The sequence below is a fragment of the Leptosomus discolor genome, chromosome 18 (genome assembly GCF_034619465.1).
Source record: "Leptosomus discolor isolate bLepDis1 chromosome 18, bLepDis1.hap2, whole genome shotgun sequence".
In the NCBI taxonomy this organism is placed as follows: Eukaryota; Metazoa; Chordata; class Aves; order Leptosomiformes; family Leptosomidae; genus Leptosomus; species Leptosomus discolor.
Genome location: NC_141408.1, coordinates 11,286,547 through 11,311,002, shown reverse-complemented (window position 1 = coordinate 11,311,002; position 24,456 = coordinate 11,286,547). Strand labels below are relative to the sequence as shown.

The 24,456-nt window shown below is 45.9% G+C and overlaps 1 long non-coding RNA gene and 2 other non-coding genes across 3 annotated transcripts; all 3 read right to left on the bottom strand.

The window, feature by feature from the left end:
* Positions 1–16,515: 16,515 nt before the first annotated feature.
* On the bottom strand, positions 16,516–17,515 carry LOC147414167 (uncharacterized). The gene is made up of 3 exons (XR_015183956.1): positions 17,438–17,515; positions 17,109–17,164; positions 16,516–16,688 (listed from the first exon to the last, which is right to left on the bottom strand). It is a non-coding gene; the product is annotated as an uncharacterized LOC147414167 (long non-coding RNA).
* LOC147414168 (small nucleolar RNA SNORD65) lies at positions 16,762–16,835 on the bottom strand. The gene has a single exon (XR_015183962.1). It is a non-coding gene; the product is annotated as a small nucleolar RNA SNORD65 (small nucleolar RNA).
* A 147-nt stretch (positions 17,516–17,662) lies between the features above and the next one.
* On the bottom strand, positions 17,663–17,737 carry LOC147414166 (small nucleolar RNA SNORD49). Its single transcript, XR_015183958.1, has one exon. It is a non-coding gene; the product is annotated as a small nucleolar RNA SNORD49 (small nucleolar RNA).
* Between the last annotated feature and the right edge of the window lie 6,719 nt (positions 17,738–24,456).

Here is a 24,456-nt window from a genome sequence, read left to right as displayed (position 1 = left end):
GATGGAGCCTATGGCACGTGTTTCGTTCCTATGGAAAGGCTGACAGGCAGCGGGTAGAGCCTGTGCCTACACCCAGGGCAGGCAATGAGACAGGGGAAGTAAATCCACCGTCACTACTTGATCCGCCACATGCACACGTCGCCCTGCTGCGCCAGTAGTGCATCCCTCACGGAGATTTGTTAATGCTTTCATCAAGAACAAGATTTCTCCTTGAAAAAAAAAAAAACAAAAAACCAAAAAAAAACCCTCCAGTAATTTCTTCTATAAGAGGTCAGGCACTGGTTTGCTCAGTACCTCAGTACCCAATGCTGGGTTCCCCTCCTTATGTACAGCTCAGGCCCCTCTCTGTTTAAATTATTTAAATCACAAGCTCCTTGCTGCGAGCTTTCTATTTTCTGCTAAGTATTTGCACAGGAACTGGGCCTCAGCATCCATCCAGACCCCCCAGTTTGGCCGTGCAAATTCATAAACCAGAGGCACTTTGCATTTAGAGCGCCGCATCATTTATTGATGCTTTGCACGCTCAATTCCCTCACCGACACAAACCAACCCAGGAGGTTGCTCCTGCCACATTTCCCCTCCAGCTGAGCTTCTACCTGCTGTGAAACACAGCGATCAGCCAGGAGATATTTTGCACGTATCAGACTCTTTCTGGAAGGGGCTACCAGCAGCCCACCAGCTCAGCTTTCAGCCGCAGAGGGCTAAATGCAACGCGCTGTCCCCAGCGCTGCTGCAGATGCGCTGCGATCGGGAGCACCTTGTCCCAGCTGTCCCCCTCCGCTGTGAAATGCTGTGGTTGGGTCCCTCCCGTGATCATCCAGGGCCATGTTGCAAAGGATGAGCCTCCGGAGAAAGACCCCACGTCCTTCAGCCCTTCGCCTCATGCAGACATTGCACCGTTGGAGCTAGCTCTGCTCCACTGCTACAGACAGGCTGTGCCACTATCGCTGTGCCCAGCAAGGATTTAGCCTTTCTGAGAAAGGGAAATAACTAGAAAGGGCCTTTTATCGATACATACATGCATGCTGAAACATGCACCAAATTAGTGACTTTCATAGGAAAAGAAAAAACAACACAGCTCTAGTCAAGACAGTAACTGGGTTATAAAAAAAAAAAAAAAAAAGAGGGCTTTAGCCAATCAGTCTCTTCCTCGCAGTGTGGATTAGGTCATTTAGCCATTTATTGCACTTCAGGATGATGCTGATCCTGTGGGCTCGGTAAAGAGCGGGGGGTTTTTTCAGAAAGCAGTGTGAGATTGCTTCCCTTCTCAGCTCGTCAGCATCAAAACAAGCTTGGAGCTCACTCCATATATGATCAGTGTTCGCCGTGCTACACTGGGCTGCTTCTTCTGGTCAGAAGCTTTTAAATGGCCCTAGAAGAAGGATCCGAGTACTGAAAATCACTGCTGTTAGAATATTAAAGTTGATTGAGGTCATTTCTTGTCAAAGGAGGGAGGAAATGGCCACCATAAAATAAAAAAGTCCATAAAACATCCAAGCCCGGTTTGGTTAGTTATCTCCACCAGCGCCACACAGCTCTGCCTCGGCATGAAAGAAACTAATCTGTGGGAGAAGATTTACGCCTTCAGCAACAAAAATGTAATGGGAAATCATTCTGTGCAGATTGAAGAGCCCACACTGAGGGGAATCGGAACAGTAGGCGAGGGATGGGAGAGGCATGAAAAGGCTGATGCCACACACTCCAGAGGGCTCATTCCAGCTGGGTTATCTCAGAAGAGTTTGCACAAGCCCCATTTGGGTTTTGAAGGTGACTATTCTTTTAAAACGAGGGTTACATTCGGGGGGGGCAGGGAGGAGCTGGCAAGAGGGCTGGTGATGGTCACCCCCAAGCACAGACTGCGTTGGAAAGCAAGGAAAGCACTGCTGGGGACATCAAGAAGGTCAAAAATACTCTGGCCAAAAGCATTGCTTGCTGCTCACCAGTCCTTTGGTGACACCTACCCAAAACTGCTGCAGAGGAAAGGCCCAAAAGTGACCTAAAGGACTAAGGGGACATCAAGGGAGCTGGGGAGAGGGCTGCCCCAGGCAATGGAACCACACTGGGTCATCACACTGCAACCAACTTTGCATTCAGGCACAACTGTTTCAGCGCTTCCCTATGGTTCAGCACAGCTTGTTTCAGCAGCGGGAAAGGAGGAGGCTCCCGAGCTCATGCAGGGACCACTCGTGTCCTCAGAAACACAAAGACTCCCATGTTCCATTAACTGGGAGCACATTGCTGGTAGCTGCTATTGCCAAGGAAACCAATTGACCTTAGTAGCAGTATTCAAGTATTAATGCTTATGAGGAAGGGAAAAAACAACAAACCCAACCTCTCCAGTGTAATGTTCCTAGGTGAGCAGCAGATTTAATCTCTTCCCAATCTCTTTGGTACGCAGATGTCGTCCTGGAAACCCTTCGCTCCAGAGGCAGTTGAGTTTTTATCTGCCTGGGGGCCATATTCCACCAGCAGATTATACACAACAAGAAGGGATGATCTTTCTAACTCTATTTAGTGTCTTTAGCATTAATTCTGCAGGACAAATGGGAAATCAGATCCGCCACTCACAGTCCTCCGACAGCCTCCAGCAATGCGAGTCTCACCGCTTCATACGAGCAGGCCCCATCTTCATGAAATATTCTCAAATGCTCAACAGCCGTAAGCAAAAGAGCTGATGACCCTGCAATACCAGAACTTGCTGGGCTTTGGAGATTCAGCCTTTCCTTTCCATACCTTGGGGGAATAGAGGTCCTCTAAGACGACAAAGTGGAGTTAAAGGCTCAATGGGGATCGCCCGCCTCCCTTGCAGCACCCCACAACCACTGATGGCCACTTTCAAGACACGACTTTGCACACACCCAGGCAGCACAACATGACTGCTACTTATCACACAAAGCTGACCAAAAAATAAGAAATAAGCAGGTTTGGGTCCTATGGTGTGTTTACAGGCACATGCTCAAGGACAGCTTGCCCAGGAGGAAGGCAAAGCAAGGAGCAAACACCATCTCCCTGCACCGATTAGAGCCACGGTTTCCACTTTGAGCCCGGTGCAATAGCCTGGGCAACGCCATGCTGAGCTACAAACCCCACCAACTTTATGATAAATGTGAATATCTGCAGCCAGTGACTGCTTGCGGGCGGGAAGGTTCATAGCCAAGAGACGGGCAGAAGAGATGGGGAAATATTAGCGCCAGGCTGGCTGCGAGGCTGCCCGCTTATTTCACCCCACTGCAGTCCCCACTCTGCTTGTACCAGGAAAGCTCCTCCAAATCCACACAAGTGCAATCCCTTCCCTAGCAGGACCAAGGGCTGGGGGGGGGAAATCGAGGCCCCTCTCCCTGATGCATACAGCCCAACGCATCCTTTGCTCTCACATCCTCACTCATTTTACTTACACCCATCACACCCACCTTTAGGATAATTTTTTTATTTTTTTATTTTTTTTAACTCTTTTCTCATCTTTCCTCTTCTTTATTCAGAGGAAAAACTGAATACCCGGTGCACAGGAGGCAAATGGTTTTGTCTGCGCTTGCTAAAGGTCTGGGGTTTCCCTGATGCCGCCTCCTCTCTGCTTCAGCAAACCCCAACTCGTGTTGTATTTATTTTCATTTCCTTCTTAGCTTTAAGAAAGAAATAGATATTTGCAGGGCTGCAGCATATGGATGATTTCCCATGTGCTCCCCAGGAACGCACAGCACTGCAGGGGAGAACTGAAATAAATTAAACTGGAGGAGGTGAGGGGTACAGGCTGTTTTTTTTCCTTGCATCCATATTTTGCAGCCTCTGGGTTGTAAAGAAGCAGGTTCCTAGGAAATGGCTGTTTATAGCGAATGGGTGAATGAAAAATAATCACAACTGCTGCAAAAGAAGGTGGGTTTTCGATGTGAAAACCATGTTTTTCAAACAAGAAAAAGCTGACTTAGTTGAAAATCCAGAGAGCAGCAGGTCGGCTGACTTCTATTGTTGTTACAAATATTTATTGGAAAAATGCAGTGCTGGGGAGTGTGAAGAGTGCTGCACAGGGACTGAGAAGGATTTCTGCACTGATCATGGTAGATGCCCAGCGAGTGCCCTCCTGAGCAGACGCTGCTGTTCCTGGGTGCGGCTGCAACAAAACCCTTGAAGGCAGGAGTGCTCCAGGCTGCCCAAAGCAGAGCTACGTCAAAATGTCAATGGAGATCCCAATATCCAAAATTTAGGAATGCTGGGCTGCCATTTTCCTGAGCAGACAGGTCCAGAGTAGAGCCACCAGCCCTACGTACGTCCTAGGGCCTCTCCTTCCAAAATCATGAGTCAGGCCATGCACAAAATCAGGCCTTTTCCACCTAAACCATAACAGCTAGGGAGTGATTTCAAAGGCTGTGAGCCAGGCCATAACAAAAACTACATGAACGCTCTAGTTAGTGTGAGGAAAATCAGCTCTTGCAAGAGTTCTTCAGCTGCAGCTGGTTAAACAGAGAAGAAACCAGCAGGAGTGAAGATGTTTGCAGGATGCAGTTTTCCCAGAGAGACTCTGATGGGGTTGCAACAAAGAACACAAAAAGGGAGAAGGTTGACACCTGGGCAAATCTCACCCACAACATTTGGGATTAAAAAACCATCCTCATAAAAACCCAGAAGGCTAAAACTTCCAGCTGCTCCCATGCTACCTGAAGTCTGATATTTTTTCCTCTTACTAATAGAAGAGAAAGTCCTGGCTAGGGGAATCTTTTGCATTATTTATTGGCAGCTCATGCTGGTGTGTTTAACGCTGGCCCTGGAGATAGCAAATAGTTTGCTCAAGCTCAGCTGATATGGGAAAACGTATATAGCAGCATCTGGAAAAGTAATGGAGAATTATCCCTCAAGGACTACCTGTTTTACATACCAAACACTGAGCAAGCAGTTGGAAACCAGAGGGGCTTTAGCTCCTGCTGATCAAGGAGATCTGAACCAAAATTACATTGCGGTTCAGATGTGTGCAGTCCTTGCTGGAATCATTTTCCTCGGTGGAGTGATAAGGCCGATGCCAAAATACTTCAGGGCCCAGGAAAAAAAGTACCAGATGCCAAGTACTGAGCACTGGGGAGTACCAGCCCCCCACCCCCCACCACCCCATGAGCAGGGGTGGATGGATCAGGCCACCTTCCCCTTCCAGCCCATCCATTATCTCTCACATTTCAGTCAGCAAATATTCCACCCAACTGTGAAGTTTCCCTTTTACTACAACCACAGTTACAATAAATTAAAAAACCCTGATGTGTCCTATTGTTTTGATGCTTATGGCACTGCTGCAGGTCTTGGCCAGGATCAGGGCGCTCTTGCAGCAGATGCTACAAACACGACAGCCCCTGCCCAGGACCACAGGCAGTGCAGCATCCTTCCACCATGAACTCAAAGCTAACAACCTGCAAAAGTGACTCCCAACTTAGTTCTTCAAATAACAAGCATTTGAAGACCAGTTTTCCCAAACTATCAGGATTAATACTGGCTTTGGAAACATCTTGCAGATTCTGCTATGCAATCCGTGTGTCCTGCATTAGTAAGAGCAAGGAGGGAAAACCTGCAAGGTTCCCTTAGTAGCTCTCAGCCTCTAAGGTATTAAGTTAGCAGATCAGCCTTCAGCGGTCACAGCTAAATTGAGTAGATTTCATTGATTGCACCATTAATTGCCTGCCCAGTGGAAAGCTGCCACATGATGGATGACCAGTTAATTTACAACAGCTCGATCGTAGGAAGCCTTATTACAGAGTAAGGCAGTACTACTGGCCAGGCAGTAGCAAGTACTGCTCTTCTGCTACCTGGTGAGATGGTCAAACTTATCATCAAACACTGACCTCTTTTTTTCAGAAGCTGCAATAACCCACATCTCCGAGCAATATCGTAAAAGAATGGGGAAAAAAAAGAGCTGTACATCCAAAATATGTGATTTATATTGAGCTGAGTGCTTGCTGGGAATCAAATGTGGATGTTAGTTTATTTCTTCCAGCAGCCATAATGACTAAGCTGGCAGGGAAAGGAAATAGCTGATATACTTTACTTGTGCTTTACCAGCAACTAATGTTAGCACAGAGTTTGTTCACAAGGACGAACTGCAAGAGCTTTGCTAACTGGAAAGGACAGGAGGAACCCTGGAGCCCAAGCTGGCACCACAGCACAGGTATTTAGGAATACAGTGCCAACTTTCTGCATGGAAATTGCATAAGCCCACGGCTCAATTACCCCTGATCGACAGGGAACTGGAGATGCTTTGCTTACAGTCCCTTCTGGCAGGTCTGGGCTCGCATTTTCTGTCTTCTCTTCTGTAAATACACAGAGGAGACAGCGGTTTTACCTTTGGCTTGGTTTATCGTTTTACATAAAATTGAAGACCTGATTTAATAGAGTCAGAAAAAGACGCAACCGTTTCACCACCACTTTTCATTAGTTGTGCAGATTTCTAAAATCTGACTCCCCAGGTATTCCTGGCTCCTAATAGCTTATTGATTCCGTGGCTTCTGTGCCATCTTTCATTCTTCTTCACTATTTTATTAATTCAGTTTGAGAAGAAAATAAACCTGTGGTCTATATCACATCCTTCAAGTAGGGTTCGCTTAGCTGCATCTGGCAGGTTGGGCGGAGCAATCAGTAAGCCTCTTCGGCAAGCCTGTTGCACACTGCATCCCCCATGAATTGCCAGCAGAAGCAAAGATAAGTTTGAGGTTTACAAAAGAGAAGCACAGGGCCACTGCTTCGTGCTATAGCAAGGAGAGAAAAAAAATCAACATATAACTCACCAAAGATTTGGCCCGTGCATTTATCACTGTTTTTTCCTAGGTGAGGCTGCTCTATTTCTGGCTCTCCGCTGTGTCCTTCCCCAGGGGAAAGCAGAGCTCCCCTTGGTTCGGGCAAGCCGTCGCAGAGGTGCTCTGGGATTAGAATTTTGCACCGTAAGCAGCAGCCAAAGGCCTCTGCCAGCAGCAGGACCACAAGCAATAGCAATAGCCATGCTAAACACAGTGTGAAAATCACAGCTACATGATTAGACCCCAAAGCATCTTCTTACAGGCATGCCTGTCCTACAGGTGTAAACTCCTCGAACAGATATAGAGACTCAGATATATATGGAAAACTACAGGATAAAGGAAGGAACATGGGCTATAACAAATACGGAAAATCCAGCTGCATCACCACAGGAACAGCCTCCCCTTCCCTCTTTTGCAGCTGCCTCTTGTCTTGCTCCAATCTCCAGGTAAAACCTGCAATTCCAGCTTGTCGTATATAAATGAAATATGAGGCAGTAAAGAATCGATCTCTGAGCATCGTGCCCATCATGCTCTGGTACCTGATAACCTGGCTCTTACCAAAATCCTGTTGAATGCTGCACATAGAGATGCAGGCAGAAAATCTCAGAGGTGGGCAGATTTTCAGACACACAAAATAAAAGGCATCTGCATCAGAAGACATGCCCTTCCACATTGCTTTCCAATAGGAGAGCTTTGCCATTACTTTACTCTTTATTTCATCTCCTCCGCTGTACACACCTGCTTGTTAAATTATGAATTTAAAGTCTTAAGTATTTTTCCAGCCACTCTGGGGGAAGCTGTGCTTTCCTGCAAGCGCAGAGCTCCCCTCCACCACATGCGATGGGAACAGCACAGAGCTGCGGGCTAAAAATGCAAAACTTCACCTTTCTTTGTGCCCTTCACTTGCCTCTGTTTGCCACGAAAGCCTGCCAACTGTTCAGGTTCTTTGCAAGAGACGGAAAGAAAAAAGATAATCAGGCAAATTAGAAGGGGGAGATTTTCAAGAAAACAAAGCACCTATTTCTCCCTTCCAAGCAGCTGAAGAAGAGAGGCTTTCCAAGCATGCTTAAAGCCAACAGGGTGATACACATTTTCCCAACAGCTGGCAAAAATTACTGCAAAAATCACTCCATTGTTCAGCCGGGGGTGGGGCGGGGGGGGGGAAACAAAAAAACCCCACACAAACAAATCAGCAGAACAGCTTAAAGCATTGCAACACTTGGGAGCTATGAGCTCTATTTCACTAGTGCTCATTTCTAACCTCAGCTCCCATCAGCAGTATGTCAGGCCCACTGGGTAAACTGGCAGCACAGGAAGATGTTTGCAATGCCCTAAATGAACCAAGTCCCCAGCATCACTGGGAGAAAACCCAGCTTCCCATCTCAGAGGCAGTCAAACTCCGTCTTCTGCACGTCTCGCTGCTGAAACTGTCCTCATTCTAGCTCATTAACTTGAGTGGATAATGCTTCTTTAAGTGATAATACTAATTAGGAAGCGGTAGAAGGCAGGAGCTATTTTCCCCACACCTACGCAACACACGGTACACACGCACAATGGAACTGCAGCTTTAGTTTAGGGGGTGCTTTTCATATAAACTACATCTCGCAGCCCGATCTTAGCAGCTCTGGTTTGCATGTCAGCAAAATTAACCATCTGATGGGCAAAGTCTGCTCCAGCTCAACATGTGCCAAGCAAACCTCACTTAGTCCCACAGAAATTGAGCACAGCTCACATGAAAGGGATTAAACCGGTGTTTGCTGACGGTAGCTGCCAAGCTAGAGTCAAGCAGTTGGTAATACCTGATCGGAAATGAGCTCTGGACCAGGGCATTTCTGAAGCAATGCCATGTACCCACAACAAAACATCACCTGTGCTGTACAACTCATATATTTACGTGCCTAGAGATCTCTTATCTTGCCCTTATTTTGATCTGCGAGTTCCTCTAAATCATCCATTTCTTTTCCCTTCCCAGCCCACCAAAACTTCTTCCAAAGCAACAGACACTAACAGCCTCCTCTTGAAATCCCTCCATGCACCAGGATCAGTATTTTCCCATGACCACCAATTGTTTCCTTCTCCTTCCTTAATTTCCAGGAAAATCTGAAGGGTGTGATTAGACACCAGCTTCTCTGGGAAACCATAATTATTCCTACCTGCTTTCGTTTCCTCTTCTAATAGATGTAGGTACCACCTCTTCTTCCTCTTGCAACTGTGACCTTCTGCCTGCTAGTCTACAACTTCAAAGGCTTCTTGCTTAATCATCAACAAGAAATGCAGCTTTCCCTCCTCACCTACCTCCAAAACCACCCAGCACTGCCCAGAAGTTTTTTCATCCTTGGAGCTTGCCACCCTGTGAGCAGCAAGAGAAATGAGATAAGCATAGCATTATTTTTATCAAGTATTGAATTCTGCTAAGGGAAGAAAGAAACAAAGTAAAAGAAAATCCAAAATCCTGTGCCTGAGCTGTCAGGGGGAGCATTAAATGGGAGATGGAGGTTTAAAATGAAATGGAGGTAAATGGTCTCACCTGGGGCCCTCAACGAGCACCAACAATTTAATCAATAAGGGTCAGCAAGTGTCCTGACCTCAAGCCAAGCCCTGCATCAGTCTGCAAGCAGCCTCGAGGCTTTTAATGAGATTATTCAAGCTCTAACATTGTTCAACACAGCTTGGGCTAACCCTCCTTGCAACAACCTGCAGCCCTTGCTTTTTAACGGGTGATCAGGTTATCAGGGGCTGTAGTGGGGGATGAGGGAAATTGTCAGACTGATCAGCTGCAATTTTAATGCTTCAGGATTGGGAATAAGACCTCCCTGTGAAGGATGAACCTATGGGCTTTGGTGAAAAAGTTTCCACTGCATCTGACAGTTTAAATCTTATTTTGTAGCTCTGCACAAATATTCTCCCTAAAATGACCAAATATCTGCACCCACAGTGACTGGGCTCCTGAACGGGCACTCCAGAGGTGCTAAGGAGGGAAAGTTTCCCCAAGTACAGTATAACTTTACTGCCACTTTCTACTTTTCTTTTTATCCATTTCCTCTAACTTCCACAACCTCCAGTTTCCTCCGTGGACTTCGCGTGTCTTTTGCAGCACCCCATCTGCAAACCCAATGACCTTAACCTGCTGCTCCCTCCACGAGAGGAGTTCCTCTGGAAGTAGAGCTGCCGCCTTCTCCTCCCTCTGTACCAGAAACTCCCTCCAAAGACACAAGCTAATGGAGTTTTCACACCACCAAGAGAGAAACCAACCCCCAAAATGGGTTGAACTCCACCAACAGCCACGCAGAGCAGGGGCAGCCATCAGACCAGAGCTGTCCCTTCATCCGGGCGACCAGCTCCAGGTACCACACCAGTTCTTCAAACGATTCTGGTGTCCTTGTTGTTACCTTGCTCCTGCTCCACTCCCCAAAACCCTTCTTCTTCCTTGGATTTACCCTCTGAGCTGCTGACACGCTTCCAAGTGACACAGCATTGCTGTCATCTCCAAAGACCTTTTTGAAGCTTAAAAGCAGTAGCTTTGAAATACCTTCTCCTTGATGTGGTTTCCCGTTTCGGACTACCAAGCAGCCTGGCGCTGACACAAAAGCTTTATATTGCCTCCTGCAAACCCAGGGCATCCTCCTCCCCCAGTACAAAAGCGCACAGGCTGGTTTAGATGACTGGATACATATTAAATCAAATTCAAGGCGCACGTACCGTGGTCCAGCATCTTCCCAATTACCTTCTGAAATCGCCAAGCGTTTCAAAGCTCCCAGTTCCCACCTTGCTTTGAAACAATTCTCATCACTTTCACAGCAGGTATCCTATGTATTTCACATCCCAAGGAGCACTCAGCACAAAGATTTTATTATTTACTGCTACAGTTGAAGGTAATAAATATCTGATTTGATGGAGTTAAGTAAAATTGCTTTATCCAATAACTGACCAAACTGGCCTTCCCATTTCTCACCCACCTCAGCAAGGCTCTGATCTCCCAGTTTCATCACCTGTAATGAAGAGGTAACACGGCTTCACGGGAATGCTGGCAGAGCATTTCAAGACCATCTGATGGAGGCACAAGAGGTGTAAAACATTATATTAGACATTTCATCTGCCCATTAAAACAACTGGACATATTCATAGTTCATCTGAACACCAGTATGGCATTTGCTGTCCGATAAGAGCTCTGATAAACAAATAACTATGGGAAGTATTTGATACCACTAGTATCTCAACCCAGGTATTTATTAATAAAGTTTAAGCTATTCAGTGAAATTTATTATCTGGGTGATAAGCTTAGACTTAGCGAGGAAGTTTATCTCGGAATGTGCTATCAAACCTCAGACCTATTCCACCATTCAGTTAACAGCAGCACCCAATACAAACTCACAGCCAACACAAACAACTCAAATGCAGTTAGCACGTGTACAGAATATGAGAAAAACAAAGACAACCAAACCTGAAGAAACTATTCTCCTACAGGATCTGGAAAAGCACAAGCAAGGAAGTAATTAAAAAGTCTAGATAAATTAAAATTATTAAAAAAAAAAAAAAAAAAAAAGGAAAGCCCACCAGAACACCATAGGCAGCTTTAGAAATACAGATCATTAGAGAATTCATGTTGCAGCTGTGCTATGGTTATTTTACCACAAATCATTATAAACAAACAACCCTGTTACAAAAAAAAAAAAGGCTAAGTATTGACTTGTGAAAACTAACAGGAGTCTAACGAAAAAAAGCACATACAGGAAAGGCCTTAATTATTGGAGACGAAACTTTTAACATTTCAAGTTGATTAAAACAGCAGGGATTTCAAATTCTGTCTCCACTGTATACATGATTTTCTCATTTTGTTCAGGTTTTACAGTTCCACACGCAGGTGCTGGGCTGCGAGATGCTTATTGACTCCAGCTGAGCTGCAGCTCAGCGCCCACCACCGAGGGGACACAGCAGGGCCTTGCTGCGCAAGTCGCAGGCTTCAGCAAGCAGCGGGGCTTGCGGCTGCATGCGTTTGAGTGAAAGGTAATGAAGGGCAAATAATTCTCCTTATTTTTATTTTTGCTAAAAGAGAACTAAATTTTAAGTCCTTTGGCTCATCACGCTGTATTCCTGCACTCTTGTGTCACTGCTGTCTGCTCGGGTCAGGAACACTTTGGGGCTGGGACCATTACCCCAACTGCACAGCGCCAAAGAAAACAGAGGCTCAGCCTCGGCGAGTCCTACACTAAGAAACATTATTAACAACCAATTAGGGTGATATTGTCACTGAGCAGGGGATTCTCTGCATGTTAATGACAGTTGCAAATCTTATTAGACAACCAGGAAGGAACCAGCAGTAAAACCACGTTTCCCCAAACAAGCAGCAGCCAAGGTTGCAAAACCTCTTTCTCCACTTGATCACTGCACCATCTTGTGGGCTCCAGCGTCGGGAGGTAAAACAGGGCAAATGTTATTCTTCCTGAATTAAGAGTACAGCAGCACAAATTGCTTATTGGTTTTTAAATGTCGTCCTTGCGTGCTCTAAATCAAATTCCACCTGTTAAATTCTTGCAATTTTAAGTAGGAATAGGATCAGTTCATAACGTTTGGGCTAAAATTGATTCTAAGCATAAAACTGAGACAGTAAATTACATGAACTGACAGAACAAGGTGCGTGTTTATCCTACCAGACCACCAAATGATGTATCGACCTTGTCCTTCTTTACAGGAACACGTGAAATGGAATAAAGCTTTGGCAGCACGAAGTCAATCAGGTGCTATGAACATTGCTGAGCCTGAGCCCTGGGGGAGCATGAGAAAGGCCAAGCACCCCCCACACTCTTTTGAGCCTTCACTCTCTGCTCAGAGCAGCCCAGAGTCGCTGCCTGTAGCAACTGAAATTCTAACAGACAAAGCATCTGCTCACGTGGCAGTTAGAGGAAAATAAACCCCTAAGTTTCCCTTGCACGACACTAGTATCATCTTAGTTGTTCCTTGCTAGAAAACAGCAAGTCCTTGACAGTGCCTGTCTTCTCTTTTGCTAATTTGAAATGAGGGAAGAGTTGAAAAATTAATGATTCTTTCATCTGCCTTCAAGGGAAAAGGAGTAAACTTTTAAAATTTAGGACTATTTCATTCTGAAAAGGGAAGATATGCAGTGTATCCCATCTTCCCTTCTCATTAAGTGGATACAGCCAGCTAAAACGGATTCAGCTGAGACAGTGGCTACCAAGCCAAGAAAGCACATCTTCAGATTTTAGCTAATAGCTAGGATATATTAATTATAGTAATTTATGGGTTTGCATGAGTGATTAATGCTGATGTAGATACGATTGCTTTACAATACTAACCCAGAAATAACGATAACCAGCATTTATATGAAATGTGAAGCTTGTGATTCACAAAAAGGAACCGGAGTACTTGCAAGGCAGCCATCTCCCCACATAAACACCTCTCCTCCCATCGACACGAGCCACCCCACACCTGCTTTCCCATCCTTCATCGTTTTCATGCAACACTGGAAAGAAGAAGGGATGAAACCAACGCACCTTCCCCGCCACAGGCAAGGAGACCACTCGCACAACGTTCATTCTACCTCACGCGACGTGCGACGAGCTGCCCGCAGCTCGTGCCTCTTGCCACAGTCACACGACAAATGCCCTGAACAGAGACCACAGGTCGGTCCCATCTATGTAAAACGGAGCCCGACGATTTGAGCCGAGTTACTACTAAACGCATATTCCCACCACAGCAGTGATTTTGGCAGCTGGCATCCTCTACACCACCTCAGCACAGAAGGAAAGACGTGAACAGGAAGACTACGACCCAGAGCAGCCTCTCCATCAGGTCAGCAGTCACCGCACGTACTTTGTGGATAACATGTAATCACTGTTTTCTCTCACAAACGAGTTGCTGCACGACGTTGTCATCTCTCTCACCGCTGAAAGCCAGCGCTCAGCCATTCTTAGCTTCACTGCATTTTTTTTTTTTTTCCTTTCTGCTTTAATCTTTTCATCTATTTTGGATTGATCCGTGGTTGTTGGCTGTTGTTAAGTGCCAGGGCCTCCTGCCAACTGTTCTCTTTAAACCTTTAGAAAAATCCAAAATAATTGTATTGTACAATCAGGATTTTTTTCCGTGGCTTACTCCGCGACACTGTAAAGTTGACGTGCTCCAAATGTAATCAAACCAGAATTATTTTATTTCCCCTCCCCCCAAGCACTGTAAGACAAATAGTAGCATTATATATGCTTCCATGTAAGATCGCAGTAATGTGTTTAGGACACCTATTTTGTTCAAAAGGCACCATTATTCTAATAGGAATAACGCTTTTCCATTCATTCATCTTAGCAAAACCCAGCCTGTTAGAGGACCCCTGCTGAGAGGCTTTGTTTTTGATGAAAACAATAAAGCAATACTAAAACAAAACTCATGAATAGTTAACTACAACAGATACCACCAACTTGTAATAAACCCAGATAAACTGTTTCCTGTTTACACAAGTATTCCCAGATCAACTCTATTTTAATGAGATCATTCTGATACATACTAGAAAGAACGAACAATTACTAAAACAAGTTGCAGCAAACCTATCTTGAGCAAATTAAACAGCACACTAAAGTCAAAGAAAAATTTGCCAAGTTGTTTCTGTTTACGGAGGGCATGCAGCTACACTTACCTCCACCATCATTAATGGCATACAGAACCCCATTTTAAAAAAGGTCGATCCCTTATGCTCTGAATCATTTAAAACCATTTTTATTTCCAACACATATCCTATCAGCTAAGAAATCTTCTGTCAACACATTCTAATACACAAGTTCTTAAAATCAGGCAGAAATAGGTTTGTTTCATTACACGCTTGGAACAGAAAGTAACTCTACTTTAAAATTTTAATTAAAATAAACATTGGAGCAATCCATTCTCCATAATGCTCAAATACACACTCAGATAAAAAGAAACTAATTTGTTCCAAACCAGTTTTGCATACTCCATTACCCAGGTTGAACGTTCATATCAAACCCTGCATGTATCACAGTAATGTTCCTAGGAAAAAAAAAAAAAAAAAATCGAGATTAATTTACCTGCACGTTTTAGCATCAGGCACTCTACTGCTTTTTGACAAGATTGTCTCTGAAAAACGTTAAACCTGTTCTTCCGTGATTTAAACATGTAACTCTGACCTTTCAGTGAGAGGAACCTCTGTGGAACCCCACATTTCATACGATTTATGCCCAGAGCACAGTTTCATGCGCTGGTTCCCTAAGTTTCACGGCCATCAGGCGGCGCGGCTCACCCGTGCTATTAGAGGGACAGGGACGCTGCCCTGCCATGCCAGATGGGCAGCAACAAGCCACAGCATCTTCTCTTTTCCAGGTAATCCAGTCAGGAGATGAAACAGTCAAGAGAACAGGTTCAGGTCTTCACCTAAACTGCACAGGGAAGTGCAGTCACAGCTGGGACAGTCCCTGAAGTCTCATCTGTGACCCAGGACTGGAGTAACACGTTCCACTGTCATCACTGCGTTTTCCCTTGTCCCACCATGAAAAGCAGCAAGCTCACACTGTGACAGTGGTTTTATGGACTACGAGCCCCTGGGTAAAGCTGTATCCTGCTCTTCATTTTATGGCAATCAAGAACTGTTCACCTAAATTACTACAGTAAAAATATTAGTAATCACCAACTACCACTTTTGACTGCTCTGTTGGCTGTCCTGAATGCCTTTATCCTAGCCAACCCCCTCCTCCCCCAGCATAATTTCCAGTCAAGTGCAAGCCTCACCACTTTCACAAGCAATACCAAGGTATCTTCTGCTCGGAGCTGCACAGTTAACGTTACTGCGATTCCTGTTGGCACAGAATGAGCATGTGCTCACAAAACATCAGTTTATCAATAATGTTCACCTTTTTCAAAAAGCATACTCTGAAGACACCATTACAATCTTTCACTTGGTGACACCAAGTGGCCAAAATGATCAGCAGCATCCGCATTAAGCCTGTCTCAGTGAACATGGTCAAAGGCTTTAGTGTTTACAAGATTCATTTTCCAAACCTCTATTACACCTGCCAGTTATACTGACATAATTAATCTAATTAGGAGTTTTGGCCTCAAATGCCGGTTTTCTCATTTCAGCACCTCCATTTTAAGTCCCCAAGATTGCTCCCAAACTCTTTAACTTACCAACCTCCATTGTAGACCAATCTTAGAACAAGCCATTATCACAAAAGCAGCCTTTTTTTACTAACACCACCAAAGAATGCTGACAAGTTGCAGAGTATGCATCTCTCTTCCCTTTCTCCACCTCTGGCAATTAATCTTAGATTTTAACATTTGGATCATTATTTAGAAGAGACACAGAACACTGGCTAGGAATGCTATTGCTGCAGGAACAGGTTCTGCTACCTCTGTAGCAGACTTTAAAAAAGGTTGAGGCCAAAATACTGAGGAAACAGCAAGCCTGGAAGAGGCTACAGAAACAGTTGCATTTGCTCTTTTTGTCGTTGGGGGTATTTAAGGCCTCATCTCTCCAGTAATCACAGCAGCAGTATTAGTATCACTTGTTTAAACTGTTTAAAGCAAGTAAATTACCAAACACCAGATAGAATGCTTACACAACTAAAACCATTTACATTATCTGCAGTAACTACACTGCAGTGTGTACACATCTACTTTTATCATATTACAACAAATTATAGGAGTGCTCAGCATGTTTATTAAAAACGTGTTGTGTACTGGAAAGTCATTCCTTAATGCACTAAGATCAACAAAAACAGACCTAGGATTGTTTGGGGGTTTTTGACAGAGAATTTTAATATATGTGTAACCAAAACTGTAACTGTTGCCATTTTTTAACATCTTAGTGCAGAAAAACATGTTGTGTTTACAAACAGTAGTCCCCAAGCTCACACAGATGTCTTTATGGGATTCCTTCTTCACCAGACAAGATGTTTTCAGCAGAAACACCTGTAATACAACAGCATGGATAAGTTAACCATTCACCACTAAGTATTAACCCATTTGTTAACATAAGGGATATCATCAGCAAAACCTTTGCTCACCACCAGTCAATCTGCCGGTAATTCCAGCAATTTTTGGTTGGTTTCATCATATGATATCTTTGGGTAAACTGATTTATTTCTAGCAGAAGCAAGACCTTTATCTCTTTGCTCTACAGTGCTGTCAGCAAAACCGTAGCGCAGAGGACAGCTGCTCTAACACCTTTACTGTCCATATCTTAGTCCAGTACAAGTGGGGGTTTTGACCATAACTATACTTTTAGAGCTAAGAATATACAGAAATAAAAACACAGACAATGAGGTAATGTTTCTGAGACTGTAACCAAAAAACCATCTCACTGAACAGCACACCAAATATTAAACTCACCCAGAAGAATCTCCTGCTCTTGCTGTCTCACTGCCTTCCACAGGACTTGTGAAGAGCTGCAACATCAATTGGGAGTCATTAGTAACAATCAGTACGTGGCAGCCAAGACCCACAAGCTGTATCTAAATACAGAGATATCAGGAAGTAAGCATCACAGGGCTTTAAATTTTGAGGAAGAGAGGAGGGAAAGCAGACTGATTTAAGCTATAAAGTTTGAACCTACAAAATATGCCTCTCAAGTTTTTGGCAGCCTATAAGCCTCGTTTATTCTCATCTTGGATTCCACCTGGTGTAAAGCTCTACATGGTCCAGTGAAATTCATCCCTTACCTTCACATTAGGGCCATCTCCAAAGAGCAACCTGCTCCCAGTCCCAATCGTGTCACCTTTCTCTGGAAAGACCAGGCTCCGCAGCTGAAGTGAAACAGACGAACGTGAAGCTACGTTAAGATATTACAAGAGCACTTTTCACAGAAAGCAAGTAGAAATAAAAGTTGCCCGATTAGTTCTAGAAGACAAATTTCTAGAACTCAAACCCTGCACACACATAGCTGTATTCAGACAAATAAGGAGGTTATCGTCAGTTCTCGCATCTGACGGCACTTCCTATTCAGGGTTATCATCATCAACAGCCAACAGCTTTTGTATTTGATTACTTACAACACAGTAATTGTTTCATTTTGAACCAACAGCTGGACATTTTCCCCTTTGTTATTAAAAAGCATTAGCTCTGTTAACTTAATGATACCTAACATCAGTTTTAACCAGTTTTTATTTAACTTGCTTTACAATGTAATTGTTACGGGTTATTTTTGACCAATGGTCCTGTATTTAATTGCTTTACATCATTAGCATGTAAGTAAAGGCCCGGAACTTTAACAACTTTGTGCACCTTAGTATAAAATAAAATGAACTTACTCTTTACTTCAATACATCTTTCTGCTGTGGGAATAAAAGGAAAAGAAACATTACTAGAATACTCTTCAGCAGTAATTTTAGAATGTTAGTTTATCCAGGGAAAAATAAATAAATAAATAAAACCCCCACCAAAACCAGAACCTCACCACCAACGCCCTGCTTGTAATTCCACCCATGTTTGTGTTGATACCATGAATCACAAAAATATTTCTATCAGCCAACTTTTAGTAATCAACAATCCTGTCTAAACTGTTCTTAGTCAGGAAACTTAGAAATCTCGCTTACACAGCTTTGCCAGACTGCACTCCCTGTAAGGTTTTAAACTGGAATTCCACACACCACACCAACTCTAGGGTTGTAACGTTCATTGCACAGAAAGGGTCAACGAACAACCAAAAAAAAAAGAGACCCGTTTGCTAAAAACAGCGCCAAAAATAAAAAAAGAAAAACCCACAGAAAGCGTACGAATACCAAGCACTAACCGCAGAAGCGTTACCTCCGCAGCCCTTGGGGAGCTCTCAGCTTGGCAGGCCTCTGCCCAGCAACACGCGACACTGACCGGCCTGAAATCGGCCAAGAGACTCCTGAGGAGGAAGGAACCGAACGTGAAGAGCCTTTACCCTCCCAAGGCTCTTACTCCGAGCTCCACGAGCTCGCCAAGGGCGGCAGCACCACCCCGACAGCGGCTCAGGCCGCAAGAGCAGCGATGCCGGCGTGACCCCGCACCCGCTCCCCGGCCTCCCAACCCAACCGAGCCCCTTCGGACTTACCGGGCAGCCGTTTCAGCAGCCCCAGCACCATTCCAGCCCCGCTCGCGGGGTGCCGGCGGCCGGGAGCGCCCGGTGCCGGTGTCCGCCTCCATGACCGGCCTGCGGGGACAAAGAGGGTCAGGCGCCATGTGCTCCGAGGCCACACCCCTCCCCTGCGCGCGGCACTCGGGCCGCACGTCACCAACGGCGCCCCCCGCCGCTGCCTCGAATGGTCGGGCCGAGCCCCAACGGGCCTAGGGACGGGGAGGCACGGCGGACGCCACCACTGCCGAGAGGAGGGGTGCGCGTCGGGGAGGTGCGTGTGGAGGCCCTCAGCTCCGCGGCGGAAAGGCCCCCGCTAAAAGAGAAGGGCGCCTCACCCCGCAAGCCCGGCCTCCGCCTCCTCTCTGCCCGCATTCCACGACACCTAACAGGCCCCAACCCCGCACCAGAGGCCCACGCACACATCTCACCTCAAGCAAACACCCAGGACGAAAGGGCGCGAAGAGCTCCGGCGGCCGTTTATAAAGGCTTGGGACGTACCACCCCCCCCGCCGGGGGGGGCCGGGATGTGCCACTGCTTCAGCAACGTGGGGGCGGGCCGAGGCGTCCATTTCCTGCAGCGCGGCGCAGATGGGAGCTGCGGGGAGTTGGGCCCTGGGGCTTCTCTCAGCTTCGTTAGGTCGGTAGGACCCTAATTTTAAGCACCCTTCTACTCGGTTAAAAGCAGGAAAGTGGGTTTATTATGGCTGGGCTGGGACAGGTGACACCTGGAAGCAGGGACCCTCATTTTGCCCCCAGGAAGGCACCGCCAAGGGGGCGCCCGCAGGCCCTTCGCCAAGGAGAGGTGCAGCACTGCCCTTCATGATGTCTGTTCCAGCGAAACTGGGTAGGTCAGGGTGACTGCAGACCACTTTTATTTGGAATAGAACAGCTTAAATAAAAGTTTCATTATTTTCACATTATAACGTCATCTTGAACTGAAAATAAGGTGGTTTTTTTTTGTTTTCCCTGTCTGTTAAACGCATTGGCCATCATCTTCCGAAACAAAAAAAGCTGTCGCTTTCAAGTCTCACTGTCGATGCCAGACTCCTTGGAGTCTGCCTGAGGATAGCTGCAGGCACAGAGCCTGTAGCCCCCACGATGATTTCTTTGCACAATGTAACGGTTGCCTGAACCATTTATCAAAAAATATCTTTTTAAAACAGCAAAAACTTCCTAGAAGAAGGACTAGTGTGGTCCTATAACAAGTCACCTAAAATTCAGAACCATTTTTTCCTCTGAGGTATGCCTTGTACCCTCCACCAACAGCCAAAGCCAAACTTCTCCTTCTTGCAATTTTCAACATAACTTCATTTTAGTAAAATACATAGGTTGCAAATCTCAGTATTGGATTAATTTCTGCATCAAATTCCTTGAAGGTGATAATATCTGGGAGTTCAGTGAAAGATCAAGAACACATTAGCTAAGAGTGAAAGAGCTGACCTCAAAGAGAAGGGGACTTAGAACAAAATTCTCTATGCAATCTCTCTCTAAGTCAAATAGACTTAAGTTAACCATGTTGAGGAAAAAGCATTCACTAAAGATTCAATGCTCATTTTTACTTATCAAAACCCATGTGCAGGTAACTAAAGAAGACCAAAACTAGAATTCCTGATACCAGCAAACACTTTTCAAGGCTTCTCTGTACATCATCAAAAAGCAAAACCAGGCTCAATTACAAAAAAACCTCTCCATAGGTCCCTTCAACAGTAAACCTCTATTTCTCTTGCAGCTAAGCTACCATGGTCTCATTAACACACATCACCCACCCCCCAAACCATAAACACAACGGACCCAACGACCATGGAGGCATTTGTAAGGCGTATTTACGACTACCTGGAAGACAGAAGCAGTCTTCATGGCTCCTCTGCCTCGAACGCAAGCCTTTGCCTACATCGCTTGTCTTGATTTCACACACCCATTGGTTCAGATCTTTCATAGCAGTTGAAGAGATTATTCCTATTCTGCCCTTGGTACCTGTCAGTCTGTCCTTCACCAGGCTCAAGTCATGAGTATTTACATGGAAACAGTATCAGCAACACTAACAGCAGACCACAAACAGTCACTGAGTTTAAAAACATGCAAAGATTCACGGTGCAGAAACCTGTCTTCACAGACCAGGTGCATGATTCATATCTACCACCTCCTTTCAGGAAAAGGCAAGGTCATAATGGAGTCAAAGCAGTAACACAACACAAAGGTTTACTGGCAAAAAGGCAGTGGTTAAAAAAATTTTGTCAGGATCTTGAGAAATGGGTACGGTATGGGTACGATTCTATTGGAAAGCTTTGGAAGGGATATCAGTGAAAGCACATGTTAAAATGGATTATGACAGTGATCAGACATTGTGGTCATTTACTCTCAACAGTACTTTTATGAGACATTTATATATTCCATAATTAACTATAAAATCAAGGACGAGTGTCACAAACCAAGGAAATAATAAGGCTTGAAGCCCAGTCAGTCCCCAGATTGCCCTTCTAGTCACTGTACCTTTCATTTTACATGCTGCTATTCTAACACATCATAAAGCAATAAGAAAAGTTAATTGCAGATTCCTTGCTTTTGCGAAGCCTCAAACCTATTTCAACTCGGTACAAAAAGAAGGGGGGGGGGGGGGAAGATTAAACAGTTGTTAAAAAGCAGAAAAGGGAAGAGATACTTGCAGACATTTTGGACTGACAGAACCTAGGAAACAGGGACAATGCAAATAAATTTTCAGACTATCAAAATGTAGCGGCCTGTCCTGGGTTCGGCTAGGATAGGGTTAATTTGCACAAGAAACTGGGAGAGGGCACAGCCAGGACAGGCAAACCCAACTAGCCAAGGGGATATTTGATACCGTACGACATCATGCTCGCTCGCTGTATAACAGAGGAGCTGGCCAGGGGGAGGGGGTCCAGGTGATGAGCAGTTGTGTTGCACATCACTTTTTTTACATATTATTTCATTTCATTAGCATGATTGTTATCAATGTTGTTCCTTCTCTCCTTGTGTTGTTCTATTAAACTGTCCTTTCATCCCCTCCTGGAGAGGGATCAGGACTATCATTTTGCTGTACTGGGTAATGTCGACTTATGACATGATTACATCACTGGTCACGAGGTGAAGATTCTGCCCCTCTGCTCTGCTCTGGTGAGACTCCACCTGGAATACTGCATCCAGCTCTGGAGCCCCCGATACAAGAAAGACATGGAGCTGTTGGAGCGAGTCCAGAGGAGGGCTACCAAGATGGTCAGAGGGTTGGAACCCCTTTCTTATGGGAACAGGCTGAGAGAGTTGGGCTTGTTCAGCCTGGAGATGAGAAGGCTCCAGGATCACCTTAGAGTGGCCTGCCAGTGCTGAAGGGGGCCTACAGGAAGGCTGGGAGGGACTTTTTACAAGGGCCTGCAGTGACAGGACGAGGGGTGATGGTTGGAAGCTGGGAGAGGGCAGGTTTACACTAGATACAAGGAAGGAGTTCTTCACCCTGAGGGTGGTGAGGCACTGGACCAGGTTGCCTAAGGAAGCTGTGGATGCTCCATCACTGGCAGCGTTCAAGGCCAGGTTGGATGGAGCCTTGAGCAACCTGGTCTGGTGGGAGGTGCCCCTCCATATCATGGGGGTTGGAACCAGATGATCTTTGAGGTCCCTTCCAACCCAAACCATTCTATGATTCTTTGATTACCTTCTACCTCTCTTTCACCTCTCCTTTCTCCTCCAAGGTAATTACAACAGCTTTTGAGATCCTTGGGATGTCCAAGCCAGCATGCTCTTGTTGCTATGTCTCCTGAATGTGTCCCAGGTCTTGTTTAGGGGAGTAGAAAAAATTTAAGACCGCCACCCGGAGATCTGCCCTGAGGCTGGATGGTTATGAGTGGCAGGGTGTGGGGGAAGAGTATGGGCAAGTGCCTAGGACAGTGGTCACCTCTGTTTTGGAATTTCACCTCTGAACAAGTGCAGCATCCTGAAAAACTAGTAAAATATTTGGAAAAAGTATGCGGTCAGCCTGGCAATTCCAGAGAGACACAAATCACTGCAGTGTGCTGGGGCCTGGCCCACACCCACCAAGTCCTTCCCAGCACTATCCCCTCAAGGGGAAGAGAAGGTCTCTGGACCTAAAACCAGGCCGACAGGCACTGCAGCTATTCCAGCCCTGTGACAAGCACTGTGGCTACTCCAACCCTGGCGACAGGCGCTGCAGCTGAACCAGAGGCCAACCTGTGCTGGTATCAGTTGTCCCTATACAAAAGAAGAAATACACCAAAAATTATTTCGCTTAGTGAGTGATGAAGGTGAACCAGAGTCATCAGGAGAACAGAAGGAAGAGGCAGAAGCAGAGATAACCACCCAATCCCTACCCTTGAGCGAGCTGCGAGATATGCGAAAGGATTTCAGCCGCCGTCCAGGTGAGCATACTGTCACCTGGCTGCTCTGCTGCTGGGATAACGGGGCCAGTAGCCTGGAATTGGAGGATAGGGAAGCCAAGCAGCTGGGATCCCTGTCTAGGGAAGGGGACGTTGACGTGGCAATTGGAAAATGGACATAAGCCCTCAGCCTCTGGAGGCGACTTCTGTCAGGCACGAGCAGGTAGGTCACATTCCCCACCTTGCACCAGCCTCCAGGGAAATCAAATGATGCAATGGGCTGCTAAAAACTACCCCGAGAGCAATGGGGGGGTGCGACCTTCAAACACCAGATACACCTTTAGCAACAGCCACCTCGTTAGTTTACACTAGAGGATCTACCACTTGGGCTGGCACTGCCCGATCAAACCTCCCCGGTGCTGTGGAAGGGGATAAAGTCCCCACAGTGCACGTGAAGGGTACGTTAGAGAAGACAGTCTGGGTTAGCCCTGCCTCAGGCAAACCCATGCACGGGATTGCTTTTGCTCAAGGACCCGGGTGCATTTGGTGGGTGATGTGGAAGGAAGAGGAAGGTCAATGCATACCCCAAGGGGATTTAATTTTGGATGAATTAAATTGTATAACGTTAATTGCTAAATAACCCTGCCACTGTATGACATGACTACCGCAGTTGCTGTGTGTCACATCAATGGTATTACAGTGAGAATCACTCAAATCAACGAAGGATGGACTTTGATGAAAACGAGCGAGGGGCAGCAGTGATGGAACTTGAACTGCCTTCACCAACTCGTGCCCAGCAACTTCCTCCAGATCAACATCTTCAGCCCACAGACCGTGAGCTCCGGGTGCAACGTGAGCACGTGGCAACCCAACACCATCTCTCCTGCCCTGAAAGACTGTTAGGACAGATGGAGCCCCGAAGTTAGGGATTAAATGACTCAACAGACACATTAGCGGGATGACCCGTAGACAAAGGGAACGATCTGCATCTATCCATAGTCAGGAAAAGTAGCGGTAAATAACTGGAAAGCGTAGGATCTGGGCATGATGTAGGTGGTGTAGAATAAGAGGTGGATAATGTCCTGGGTTTGGCTAGGATAGGGTTAATTTTCAGAAGAAGCTGGGAGGGGGCACAGCCAGGACAGGGAAACCCAACTAGCCAGGGGGATGTTTGATACCATATGACGTCATGCTCTGTCTATAAGGGGGGAGCGGGCTGGGGGAGAGGATGACGCTGGGGAAGGTGGGCTGGGCGTCAGGTTGCCGGGTGGTGAGCAGTTGCATTGTACAGCAC